General features: G+C 34.8%; 1 pseudogene; it reads right to left on the bottom strand.

The window, feature by feature from the left end:
• Window positions 1–762: 762 nt before the first annotated feature.
• Window positions 763–12918, bottom strand: LOC107003134 (annotated as a pseudogene).
• Window positions 12919–13199: the final 281 nt, after the last annotated feature.

Here is a 13199-nt window from a genome sequence, read left to right as displayed (position 1 = left end):
ACATCTGGTCTTAGGACGCTAGTTAGTAGTTTAGTCGTATTAGGATTGTCTTACTAGTTCAGTAGTTATTATTTAATTAGATTACTTTAGTTTAGTTCGTTTAGGAGTCTTATTACTTTCGTTGTAACTCTATTTAAGAACTTGCTGCCTTCATTAATAGAGAAACATTCAGTCTTCATAATCACGAATGCTGTTTGATGAAATTCTTACTAAGTAAAAAAAAAACTATTTATTCAATATCAACTCATTGCTTAGTATTAGTCCTTACTAGTTGATCAAGATAAAATGAAAAGAGAAGCAGGGAATAGAAGGGGAGCTCTACAAGGACAACGGTTATCTTCGTGACACAGACAACGGATATCTTCGTGACACACATGTGACCAACTACCATTATAGAGAACACTGGAAGTGCTCCATTCTTGTAAATTCGAAGGACTATTTGTGCTCTAATTTATACAAATAAGGGACCATTTTAAGTACACTCACAGATGTATGGGACTATTTCAGGCCTTTTCTCCAGGTAAGGTTGTTAAAACTTCATAAAAAGAACAGATGCCAAAAGAAGAGCGGAAGTTACCTCAACTGTAGTAAAGTCTATGTTGAGTGTCTCTACATGCGCCAAGGCTCGCAAAAGGCCAGGTACCCCAAACAAATTAAGCTTATCCAGATCCAACTCTTCTAACATTAGATATTTGCATTTCATTTCGGGAATCTGTGCTCCTTTCGAGTTGCAACATGCACATTACCTGCAGCATTCTTCCCAATGTAACTAGTAAGGAATGGAGAAAGCAACATCAACAAAAATAAATTACTCCGCCGAAGAGAGGCAGTGTAGTGAAAAATCAAACCATAAAACATATTTTTACACCACTCTGCTTATAAAAAATAGAACCATCTGTTAGATTATGTGGCATTTTAACATTACTATTATGTAATATAAAGAGTCTCATATGTACTGCATTTTTCATCCCTTTTATGTTAGAACAAACCTCTATAAGCCAAGTTCCTATTGTAAGCTCACTTGCACAACTCAACTTATGTAGATAATCTAGGACGAGGGTCCTAAAAACTTGATGGGAATCCTTACAACTATCTTCCTCATCATTGACATATTCTTCAAGAAGAGCATGTACATCTAGTGCAGAACGTAAGCTTTGCATTCACCAAAGAGGACACGTCTACCAGCCTACATTTGTGATGAAATCCTGAAATCTCCAAATTATGAAGATATGGAGCATCAATTTTGCAAGAAGTGATCATTCCCAATACTAAAATACAACAAGCCTCTCAAATTTTGTCTCTTCATTTTTAAGAAACTAATTTTCAAGCGACTAAAGCCCCCAACCATATCAACTTCCATAGTCTCTAAAGCGGGACAACCAGACAATAACTTCACAATGTCTTCATCGGGTAACACCACATACTCCAAGTTTATACTCTTCAGAGACTTCCATTTAATGACCGCTCCATAATCAAAGCAATAAAATGTCAAATGTAATGTTACCAACGACGAGCAGTAGTAGAAAGATTCAGGCAATGTGCAACCATTACTATTGGAACTTGACCGGTATACAAAATCTTCCACATTTTTTTCAACAGCAATACTAAGCCATCTGCTAACATGTGATTTATATGGATGCAGGTAACTGCAGTCAATCTCTAATCAAGCTAATATATATTCTACAAAGGATACAAATTCTTTTGTTTTCAGATAATTTTTACGAGTGAAATTGAAGCTATCAACATAAGGCCAAACATAGCGCCACGTCTTTGAGAGAATAGAGGTTGTGAATGCCTCCTGTGTTGGCAAAAGGGAGAGAATTTGAACAAGAAGTGAGTCTGGCAATTTACTAACTCGATCTAGTGTTTCCGTCACTCCCACTTCTCGTTTCTCCAACAACGAAATTCTAAAATTGCTGCTACTTCCAAATTCATAATTTTCATTAGAAGCCATGATTCTAGATCTAAAAGAATCAAATGCAATGTTTGCCTGGTTAAATCATTACATGGGGATACCAAGAATTTCTTACGAGGTTACCCAGAATTTATTATGAGATTATCGAGAATTTATTATGAGGTTACTCAGAATTCCAAGAAAAATTAACTTCTTGTTTATTTCACCAATTGTAAGTTAATAATGCTAAAATGAATCTAAAACAAATGAAAAATAACAACATTCTTTTTATTTACATATATAATATAATGCTAATTCAGAAGGGGAGCCTCAAAGCAATGGTTTTGAACCATGGAAGCAGCCATTACTGCTTGCATTGGGGTATGTTGCCTACATCAAACCATCCACTTGGGTTGCGACTCTTCCCCGAAATAATGTATTTCTTTTAAATAATGTTGATTCTACACTACGAAAGAAAACATATCAAATAATTAGCTTTATTTTTCGTTTACACATACTTTCTCCTAAAGTAATTCAAGAAGAAAATCTCGACAATTTCAATTTTATAGAACATTATAAGACGATTTTACACCTCTAATTGGTCATGTTTGTTGTTACCTTTTAACCTTAACTGACTTAATTGAAGTTGTTGAACTAATTACTTCCATTTTCTGACAACATATTTATCACTTCAATTGTTACTTTCAAGTTTTTCTTCAAGTAATACTGACAATGTATGCAAAATTAAATTCATAGTGCATGCATTATAACTCACATAATATTGTGTTTCCTAATACGCTTTAGAGCTATAACTAAATTATTCCATAAAAATAGACACGCCTTTGATAAATTCCATCTGAAATACACACAGTATCATTTAGCACATTATCCATTTCAGTATTAATCCTTAGATTGACAACATTGAATGGCTTAACCATTCTTAGATCTTATTTCTCATGCCTTGCTTAAACACCGCTAAGTGCATTATTAATATTTACTACGATGATTTTAACCTTATCATTACTAGAGTCCAGAGGATCTTTCAAAAATCACTCTATCTTTATAAGGTATGGATAAGATTGTCTACATATCACTTTCCCAGACCCCACTTGTGAATTACATTGGGTATGTTATTATTATGATTTTCTTGGTTAAAAGACAAAATAGCCCCCATTGTTTGAAGAAATAGAAAGGGCGCTTAAGAAAATAAGAAAATGGGTAGGATGCTAACCTTGCATTCTTTAGCAAAACACATTTGAAGGTACATTTACATTCTCCTTCCACTACAACAAAAACAACTTTTAGCGGCATTAGATATGGACACTAATAAAGAGTGCTAAAGTCTTTACCGGCATTAGTTAAGTGTCATTAGAACCAATTCGCTAAAGGCTTTAGGGACATATACAAAGAGTGACAATTACCGCTAAAAATTACATAATTAACGGCAATTCAGAATTAAATGCCGCTAATGATCATTTTTGTTGTAGTGTTCATAAAGAACTTCTCAAGGAGAAGAGGCAAAAAATGTCCAAAATAGTCCTTTTTTGTTTAAAATTATTTTTGTTAAAACAGGTTTACTAGAACAATCAGTTTTGAATTGAAATTTAAATTTACTTAGATAGGTTCAATTAAGATAATTAAGGATCTTGAATTTTTATTTTACAGATTTTCTGCTTTTAAGTTGTCTATTTAAAACCTTTTAACTTGAAAAGAAGCTTTCTACTTGAAAAGTTTCTCAATGCCAATGAAATGAAGATCAACAAGACATTCAAGTTTCTCAATGCCAATGAAATGAAGATCAACAAGACATTCTTACAAAGTAAAAACCAATTCTTTATTCAATAATAGGAAAAATTCAAGGTACTTTTCCAAAAGAACATTTTTAGGCCAGATTAAAACTTCTTACTTGTCTAGCTCAAGGATTTTTAAGGAGCTAGGGGACATCTCACTATCTATTTATATGACAAGGCGATAAATATCTTGGTGAAGAATACTGCAGTTCCCAATATTTCTTAGGCCTTGAGAACTGATTTCAACATAACTACATGAATAAAAACATATAATTCGAAGCAATCATTTAAAATAACTCATATCTAACTAGCATTCACACTTAGGATCAATGTACACAACTTAATAACCCTAAATTCATAAAACAAGATAGTCAAATCCCTAAACCATTCTCCATAAAAGCAAAATATATATAAATGTAATCAAATGGATGTCAATGTCCTATTCCAAGGGGTAAATAAAATATAATACAGTACTTAGGTGCAAACTTAGGAGAGAAAATAAAGAGGTATTCCTACAAATCTGCTGCTTGTTAATTATGCATATGTACATTACAAAGAATGATGTTTATATACATTTTTTAACACTCCACTCAAGTTGGAGCATAGATATTATTTATGCACAACTTGTAATAAAGGTAATCAACTTGAATCCTATTCACCGCCTTTGTAAGCAAATCAGCTAGTTGCTCATGTCTTCATGTAGCTAGTAGAAATCAAGTTTTCCGTAATCTTCCCATGATACACTGCATTTAAGGCAATATGAAAAACAACTTGATAATCACACCAAAGTTTTGCTAGCATATGATGCTTCAACCCAATTTTAGGTAGAAGATGTTGTATCCACAAAATTTCACACGCAGATTGTGACATAGCTCTATACTCAGATTCTGCATTAGATATGTAACACCTTGGAAAGTGAGTTGAAAGGAAAAAGGAAAAGTTCAGATTGTGGCTGTAAGGCAGGTTCTAGGAGTCCTTTCTACATACCATAGGAGGTTCTATAGGTTGTACGTAGGGAGCCGTAAACTTGGAGGTGAGTTTTTGGAATTTCAAGTTTTTAAAGTTTAACCTAAGAATGAATAGAACGAGTCGCCGATGGGTTTTGTAGGGTTCTTTGTGAAATTTTTGGGTTTATGATGATGTCAACAGATAAAGTCCACAGCCCATAGAAATTTAGACGGTCCGTAGAATGGTGTCATAGGAAGTTGCCAATTTTAGGCCCCAGTAACTCGACCTACAATTGACCAATACAGTTCGTAGGGAATTTCTACGGTCCGAAGGTCCAAACCATAGGGTGCTCCGACAGTTACTTCTTAAGGGTATTTGGGACTTTTCCTATGTATTCAATACATATACTATGTCATTTTGACCCTAATTTTATGTCCTATAAGCACCCTTCTACCCCTAAACTTACCCCAACTCTCTCATTCACTCAAATCCTCAAATCCGATCCACATTCATCTTCCCCAAATTCTCTGATGTTCAAGAAGACGACTAAGGTTTCAAGCTTCAAGTCTCCTATTCCTCCATTGCTTTTGAGTTTTGATCCTTAGGGATGTAGAATTTCATCAATGGGTTTGATTCACCCATTGAGCCCCAATGATTTCTCAGTTCTCCAAGTTCATTTTTTATCAATTTGATTAGGTTTTCATTCAATTCTCTATGGTTTCTAATTATGTTGATTCAATTGTTTGATTTTGATCTTATCACAATTGTTTTGACTCATGTGATTTCACATGAGCCTATGCAATTTTCACGATTTTGACTATGAACTCGTAAAGACATGATTTATGTAGAAGTTATGAATCTATAAATGATGTTCTCATTAAAGTTATGCATGATATATGAAAATAAATGTTTTATGATCCAAGTTGCTTCAAGATAAGCATCAATGAAATGTGAAAGGATTTCCTCACATATTAAAATATCATGATTCGGTGAAAGGTTTTCTCACACATGCATGGTTTGGTGAAAGGTTTTTCCACACATGCTTGATTCATGATTTAAGGAGCTACTCTATGATGATTTAAGCTTGGATTAGTCACCTAAGTGTGCTTCTCCATGGATGATGATATGTTTATGAATATGACTATTCCGTTGGGATTTTACTTGGTACAGAGAAGATATTGAGATTGAAGCTCTCCTATTAGTAGAGGTCGGGTCTCTACTAACAATCTCCTTGTCCCTAACTACGTCCCCCATAGTTAATTTTGCTAGATATCTACTTATGAAGCTTTCCTTATGATTTTAAGATGGATTGACCATGTTCATGATTCTTCTTTAAAGGTTTTACCATGTTTTAGCTTGGTCGTGCATATCATGTTCTCTTTACGTCCCCTTATTAGTATGTTTCATATTTTATGTGTATTCCTCACAATTAGTACATCCCATGTACTAATGCATACTTATGCCTATATTATTTAACTAATGCAAGGTCCGACGATCTTCCTCCTTCCACTCGTGGCTAGTGGATTACTTTGTAGTTAGAAGAGTTGGTGAGTCTTCATGTTCCGAGGACCATGTCACCTTGCTTTCTTATGTTCTAGTCTTTTCACATTGTATGTGTTGTACGGTTTACGTCCCGACCACTTCTTGATATATTAGAATGGCTTATCAAGACTACGTGTAGACTTCTGCATCAAACTCTTCTATTGATATGAAATTTCCTTACATTTGTCTATTATGTTGTGTTGTATGTATGTCAAGTGGCTTGCGTAGGGCATCTCAAGGTCTTATACGCCAAGTCACGTCTAGGGTATACCTCAGGTCATGACAAGATTGAAACCGCCATAGCAGGGTAAGCTTCCGCTATAGTAGGCTCGACCACTTTAGTGGGTGGACTGCTATATCGAGCTGAATTGGGTTTTAATGCAAAAACAGCCCCAAACCCCCTAATTTCAGCAGTGTTCTTGAACTTGGGAGGGACGATTTTGGGTAGTTTGCACCTGTTTCCCTATGGAATTCATCATTAAATGTAAGAATTCGACTACCCAACCTTATGCATAAATATTAGGCCTTAGAATACAGGTTATTTTCCTTGGGAGAGGTTTTGGCATGATTCCATAGTGGGAAAGACCTAAGTTGGGGAAAATGATCATATTTTGGCCTCGGTTAGGATTTGTTAATAATATACTCTCTCCGTTTCAAAAAAGAAAATGACCTCCTTTCCTTTTTAGTCTGTTCAAAAAAGAATGACCTCTTTCTTTTTTTGGTAACATTTTAAATCCAGCTTTTCACGTGGCATGTTTACGGCCACAAGATTAAAGGCAATTTTGTAAATTTTACATAAATTTAATTTAGGACTACAAGATCAAAAATCTTCTATATTTTCTTAAACTCTGTGTCAAGTCAAACTAGGTCATTCTTTGTGAACGGAGGGAGTAGTAAATTAATAGGTCATTAGTGATTAATTGTTATTTTGTTTGTTTTAGATTAAAAACAAGCCAAGACACTTCACATTGGGAAAACATAGGTTAATTAGAATTTCCAAGAAGCTTGAATCGAGGTAGGTGATGGTTGTATGTTTTTGGTTTATGTATGTATACATCTCTATTGCTTTGTACTATCATTGGTGCAATGCATGGTAGGGAGATATATTAATTACATCATATAGGTAATCTCATGCAAACTTGTTATTGTGACTTGTGGTTTTCAAGTGGCATTGCTCATCGTGGTACGTGATTGTGCATGATTGTTTCTGATTGTTTGGTTGTCTTAGGTACCACGCATGTGCACTAACTATGAATGGCGGAGTTACCATTCCAATACATTAAATATGGATGGTTAGGGTACCACATCGATACACTAACAGTTTGAGTTTGGGTTTCATGAGAGGACCAGCTATGTGATTAAGTTCCATGGGAGGACCGAACATTTGCATTAATGATCATGTGGGACATGTTTCATGCATTGGTTGATTCAGGTATTGTTTTTTCATGGCATGTGATTCAGAGTCTATGTGGTTGATAATTGTTATTATGTGCATTGTTTTGTGTTAATGCTTTGTGGTGAACTGTTTACATTCATATCTTGGACTGGTCGTGTGATCCTACCAGTACATTGTGGTTTCTATATTGATGGCGCACTTGTTCTTTTCTTTGTTGAGTACAAAGCGTCTTCTAGCAGCTGATCTGAGACCTTAGTTGAGAGACGCCTTATTCCAAATCCAAGGGTGAACTACTTCTTTCGAGTTGACATGGGTTCTTCTGTTTCTCTTGTCCATCTTTTCAGACACAGACATTTCTTTAGCTTTATGATTAGTTTCAAGGTTGCTCCCCATTTTGACTGTTTGGAGTTTTGGTTATGATGACTTTCGGTTCTTAGGGATTTATTTTCACATAAATGATTTGTACTATCGGGTTGAGTTTACAGGGACTCAATCCTTTAGTTTTCTAAACTGTTTTCTTACTTTTATATGATAAACATGGTTTTGTTTGAATGGTTTCGGGTTAGTAGTTGGTTCTCCCACCAGGTGATTTAGTGTGTGTCACTCATGACGGTCGGGGCCATGACAATAGCATTGAAGGATCTCTCAAAAATCTCATTCTAATGGAAATTTTGAACAGTTGACATTATATCTTATCTGAGAAATCCCCAACACTCGTTAAGAAACCCATTATGAAGCCATCCAGGCCAGGGGCCTTGTCCACCACACACATACTGATAATTTGGAAGACCTCTGCCTCTTAAAAGGGTCTTTGCAGCCATTCACTTTCTTCATTATTGACTTTGGGACAATCTGAGAAGTCAAAAGAGGGCCCCCAAGATCCTGTTTCAAAGTATAGTTTCATATAAAAATCCACCATAGTTCTTTTAGTGTCAGGCATTTGTACCACAACTTCATCCTCGACTTTCAAGCTGTCTATGGTATTGTACCTCTAATGAGAAGTGGCTATTCTCTGGAAAAATTTAGTGATTTTACCCCCTGTTGAAGCCACAAAACTCTAGACTTCTATCTTCAGCTTGCCTCTTCATTTTTGGCCAAATCCTCCAGCTTGACCATCGTTGCCCTGATAATCAGCTCATCTATGATTGGTCGCTAGAATAGTTAATGAACCTACCGATCTTGTCAGCTATTAAATTCCATCCAACATTGAAACTAATTTCTGGAATAATTAGAAAAACCTCCTCCTTTCCTGAATACTGATAATGTTGATAACAGGCAAAGTTTTTTAAGTTCGTTGCACAAAAAGTTTTAGAGGAACTCTTTTGTTTTCCATCTTCGAACACCATTTCCTCTGAACTTAGATGCCTCTCTCAGAATCTGACAATCCATTAATCCAGGGTCTTCCTATTCAAAGATATCCTTCTAAAGAAATTCCTACCTCTCTCAGTCCACTCAAACCAAGAATGTAACGATGTTATAAGACTTAAAACCAACCGGAAAATAAATGTGACTATCAATATGAACAGAACTTGATGGAATTAAGGAGAATAAAATTTCCGGGGATCAGAAGGACCACCAGAATCCAGACTCTGATTCAAAAAGTAACCTTTAGTGCATTACCTCGATACTAGTGCTTGGGAGCATTCTGGTAGACTTAGACACCCCTATTTTGATAGGAAAAATTACTTTAAAATACATAAAACAATTGGAGTCGAACTTCAGTTACTTTGATATAAATGATAGGGTAGAGGAGGCTGCTTTGACGGTCCCAGGTTCCACAGTTTTACATCAACAAGGATAGTAACTGAAGTGAATTCTTTAAGGAATTCTGGATACTGAGAGAACTCTGCAAACCCATATGCCAAAACCAAAATTGTCTGGCCCTTCTGATTTGTAGTCATATTTCCTCCTCTCTAATTGCTTATAGGCATAATTCAAATCCCCAAAACATCAATATAGGAGAAGCAAGCAAACACAACCAAATACTCGAAATGCAGTTCTTTAAGGTCACAATAAAGAACTTAAGAACAGTCAATCAGAAGGTTCCTAATAATATCATAACCCAATCAGAAAGCTGACAGGCAACTCACCCAACAAAATAATTGTAACTAGAGTCAAATATGAACGAAGAAGCTATGAGGGAGATCAAAGGAACCAGCAATGAAGAACAAGCATCCAAAAAACAATATAAATTGGATATAGAACAGAAGTCAGTATTAGTAGAAGCACCAAATCGAAAACAGATTTGAATGCAGAAACTACAGAAAAAATAGAATGAACCTGGAAGTGAAGAAAATCTCTCAAAGTAGGGCTTTAACACCGATAAAATTTGGGGTTTGTCGGAACGGACAATCTGATGCTGGAAATCCATCCACAAATGAGTCTGCCAGAGCATGCATCGGCGCGTGACAGACAGGTGAGAGAATTAGGTGGCTCGTAAAGGCCACTCGCTTCACACCAGTAGTCGAACAAAGTTGGTCTGACTAGAAAGGCTGATATGACTCCTACTATGGTGGTGGTGACACAAATAACCAATTTAAAGTGATTGATTGAAATCCAAGCCTCTAACTACAAGACAACAAAACAAGATCAAGCTTGCTTTTCGAAATAGAGCCAAAAACCAAAACAAGATAGAAGAGTCTAAAGGCTTTGATACCATGTAATCAAATGGAAGTCAATGTATATACTTATTCCAACACGTAAGCATGATATAAATACAATACATTAGGTGCTAACTTAGGAAAGAAAATAAAGAGGAATTCCTACAAATCTGCTACCTAGTTAATCCTAGTACATTACAAAGAATGTAGTATGTATACATTTTGTAACTAAATAAACAGGGAATAGAAGGGGTATGTTCTTCAAGGACATGGGATCCGTTCGATCATCTATTCAGTTGCAACTAACTACTGTTACTCTAAACAGTTTTCGTTACTGAAAATTAAAAGTACTCCATTCTTGTAGACTATAAGGAATATTGCTCTAGGTTGTATATAAGGGATCATTTTAAGAAAAATCGCAAAGATAAGGAACTATTTGGGGATATTTCTCGGTGTGAATGTGTTAAAACTTCGTAAAATGAACATATCTAAAAAGAAATAGAAAGTTACCATTAACAATAGCAAAGATTATGTTGAGTGTTCCACATGAGGCAAGACTCGCCAAAGGCCAGTGACTCCAAACAAAATAAGCATATCCATGCAAATCCTCAATCTTTTATATATGCACTTCATTTCGAGAATCTGCACTCCTTTTGAATTGCAACATCTATATGACCTATTGCAGTAATACCTATGAAACTACTAAGGAATGGAACGAAGTATAATCAAACTCAAGCCACATATTATGACATATGTATAATTGTTGTCTTTATATAAAGATATTAAAATTAGTGTAGTAAAAATTTTACCTCATTTCTATCATAGTGTCGATAAGCCGAACTAAGGAAGTAGGAAAACGAAAGATCATATCCACCACTAGTATCGCACAAGCTACAACTCAAATCAAAGAATTAAGAGCCACCACAAAAAATCAAAATAATAACAAAATAACAAAAGAGTAAGAAAGGTTAAGAGAACAAGAATGTTAAAAAGAATACACAACTGTCACCATGCTTAAAATAAAACTTCATCACAAAGAAGTATTCAAAGTCGGTCATCTATAGTTGTATTTCCAACTTCTGGTGAGATGAAAAATTATGAATGGAATGAAAGAAAATCAAATTTAAAAATTAATCAAATAAACTAAACACAACGACTCACATCTATAGAAGAGCTAATATCAGAAAATGATGAACAGGAAGAAAGAGAACTCGAATAAAAGCAACTACCTTGCAAGAATTGTGACAAAAAGATTCATGAAGTGATAGGTTGTTTACTACGCAGATGCTCTAAGATGAGAAAATAAGGTAGGTCGATAGGATTGGTAAGATAGGCCTACAAGGCTGGTTATTTTTGGGTCAACTGCTTCATTTGCAGTCAAAACTGCATCCATTATTTGTCTCCCTTTAACAAAAGTCATTTGTTGTGAGTCTACCAACTTGTCCACCAGCCTTTTCAACCTTTCAGACAGAGCTTTGGAGATAAGTTTGTAGATGCTACCAATTAGACTAATTGGCCTGAAGTCCCTCTACTCATTGGCACTTTTTTTGGGTATAAGAGCCATAAAAGTTGCATTAAAACTCTTCTCAAAAACTTCATGTTCATAGAAGTTTTGAAAGGTGTCCCTGATGTCTTGCTTTACCACATCCTAACATTTAATATTGAAAAACCATCGTTAAACCACATGGCTTGCTGCTTTGTCAACTGCACACAACTTCAAACATCTAAGCACTTCACTTTCCTCAAAGTTGCTCTGCAGAGCCTGATTATCTTCTTCTCTTAGGTAAGGACATTGCACATTTATGTACTCGGGTCTCCACAGAGATGATTCCTTGTACAACATTTTATAAGATTCAACAATTCCCCTTTAATTCAGCTTGGCTTTTGTTTCAATTATCCTTGTATCAGGAGCTGATCAATGTTGTATCTCCTATGTGGATTTGCTATCTTGTGAAAGAATTTAATATCTTATCATCTTTCTTCAGCCATAGAACCCTTGATTTTTGTCTCCACGAGATCTCCTTTTTTTTAATCAACTCTTCATATTTCATCATCAATTTAGATTTTTCGGCAGACTCTTCATTAGTATGGATTATGTCTTCCCTCTATAATTTACACCTCTATCTGTCGCTACATATTCATACAATAGCAAAACAGTGTGCTACTTGTATCATTTAACAGACTTGCTGGAACCTTTCAATTGGGAAATTTCATCAAACATATTAGTTGTGCTAAAATTCTTCAAATATATTGATTTTTCAATTGCTTCAAACATACTTTCACATAATTTTAGGTGCATCAATTCTTAAACTGAGCTAGGATAGATGAGACATTTAACATAAAACTAAAAGGAACACTGGCATAGATTTGCAATACTTCTTATGGGCAAGTACCTAGAATCTAAATTCAAAAAACTATTGATTTACACACAGAAAATCAACACAAATACCTTGCACATTGAACCATGAACAAAATGGTACGAAGGTTCATTAATTAAAGAAAGATTGATTTAGAACCTTCACACAAATAGCTCGAACATTCAACCATGAATTCCTAGAGAGTAGCGGAGAACTGACGTAGAGAGAAAGCATTACGAAAAAAATTCACTTATTTTTATTGATGAGAATGGGAGGAAGTATTAAATTATTATTTTTTATCGAATCGCAAAAACTAAAAAAGAAATTAATTTACAAAAGAAAGATTGTTGTAGAAATGAAGAAGAAATAGAAAGGAACCTGCCGTACCCGAATGAGGACACCCGTTTCTCCATATATTTCTCAAGTAATATTTGGGTGGAAATTTGATAAATAATGTTTATTCGTACAATTTGCTATTATTTGGTAAATATTTGTAGAAAATATCCCAAATTTTGAAATACGATTTTTAGTATTTGAGTTAAATCTCATTATTTGAGATCTTTTAAAAATTAAAATTTACACCAAAATTTTATCTTTTATAAAAACACCCTCTATAATAGTTGTTTGTGTTGTTTTATATAATTTTTTACGTGAACACTAATGTAGTAATGA

Source organism: Solanum pennellii, chromosome 11 (genome assembly GCF_001406875.1).
Source record: "Solanum pennellii chromosome 11, SPENNV200".
Lineage (NCBI taxonomy): Eukaryota > Viridiplantae > Streptophyta > Magnoliopsida > Solanales > Solanaceae > Solanum > Solanum pennellii.
This window is presented reverse-complemented; position numbering and strand designations above follow the sequence as displayed.